This window comes from Sinocyclocheilus rhinocerous, unplaced genomic scaffold, assembly GCF_001515625.1.
Source record: "Sinocyclocheilus rhinocerous isolate Xijiao unplaced genomic scaffold, SAMN03320098_v1.1 C36588029, whole genome shotgun sequence".
In the NCBI taxonomy this organism is placed as follows: Eukaryota; Metazoa; Chordata; class Actinopteri; order Cypriniformes; family Cyprinidae; genus Sinocyclocheilus; species Sinocyclocheilus rhinocerous.
In genome coordinates, this window is record NW_015783528.1 from 1 (window position 1) to 1340 (window position 1340).

General features: G+C 40.4%; 1 long non-coding RNA gene across 1 annotated transcript; it reads right to left on the reverse strand.

Annotated features, from left to right (window-relative positions):
• Window positions 1–155: 155 nt before the first annotated feature.
• LOC107736250 (uncharacterized) lies at window positions 156–915 on the reverse strand. Its single transcript, XR_001639621.1, has 3 exons — window positions 666–915; window positions 364–581; window positions 156–223 (listed from the first exon to the last, which is right to left on the reverse strand). It is a non-coding gene; the product is annotated as an uncharacterized LOC107736250 (long non-coding RNA).
• Between the last annotated feature and the right edge of the window lie 425 nt (window positions 916–1340).

The following is a 1340-nucleotide window of genomic DNA, read 5'->3' on the forward strand; positions in this document are numbered from 1 at the left end:
ACCAATCCCTCATCTTCATCCTCCTGCAATGAACAAATTGTCATTGTATTGTAAAAACAATCCATGTTTTGCAGTCAGCTTTTTAGAAGGAAAACACTTAATGTACAGGCTGAATCATGGCTAAATGGCATGCAGCACCAAAGAGCAGTTACTCACCTTATCTTTTTCTTTGTAGTCTTTCTCTGTGCCTCTGTACGATACCACATGGATGAGAGTGTATACTCTGTAATGGGAAATAACAGGGTTTCACGTATCAAATAATCAAGTTCCATACATGTGAGTGTGTGTTTGTACATATATATGTATATAAAAGTAGATCGATTGTTCAGGTACCAATGTGGCAGTACGTGATGCGAGTTTTACCTGTGGTAAAGCATAGCCAAGAACTGAATGATGAGCAGAACGGCGAAAGACAGCAGAAACATCAAACTCAAAGGCTCCACCCTCAAGGGGTCTGGTGCCAAAGTTCCGTTAGGATAGTACTTTGGAATATTGATGCTCAGAACATCAGTGCCAATGGCCTGAAGGAAGAACGTTGCTACAACCCAGAGGACGTTAATTATGAAGTACAAAAACACTGCCTACAAAACAGGAGAGAATAGTTCTCATTTAGTAAATGAAGTTACAGGCCTGGACAGATTAACTTTTTCATTTGCCAACCTTACCTTGTTCCGTAGCGACTTGAGCTCCCGTGTCACTTCCTCGAGATGAGCTTTGTCATCTTGTATGGGTAGTAGATAACGCTCTATCAGTTTCTTCCAGAAATCATGTTCATCCTGGTATAATAGGGAAACATATAAAAGACTTTACAGTTTGGGTGCAGTCGGTCAGTTCATTTAGCCAAATACATTACTTATCCATTTATAATCTACTGAAGCTTTTCACAACATGATTAACCCAAGTAAATCTACATTATTTTTGATTATAGTTGATCTTGGAACAGTATTCCTGCCAACCAGTTAAAGCCAACCTAAGTTTATACACCAAAACCAATTCCTAAGCAATTCCTACTCATAACTGGTGGTTACGATTGGTGTTCCAGGCCCTAACCTTAGCTTTAGCCCCTAGCCATTAACATGAGGCTGGTATAACGCTAACATCGAATACATCTGAACTTACTTAACGTGATTTGACGAGTTTGGACATGTTCTTGGATCAACTTCCTTGCTGTTCCTGGAATAAGGTTCCCACTAAGCAATCAGATTTTAGGTGCAGGGTTGGCGTTAGGGCAGGGTTGGCAACTGTAGAGTTTAGGTCCAATCATAGTAAAACAAGCTAATCAAGGTCTTCAGGGTTATTAAAACTGTTTCCCAACCCTATTCCTGGAGGCACCCCAACTC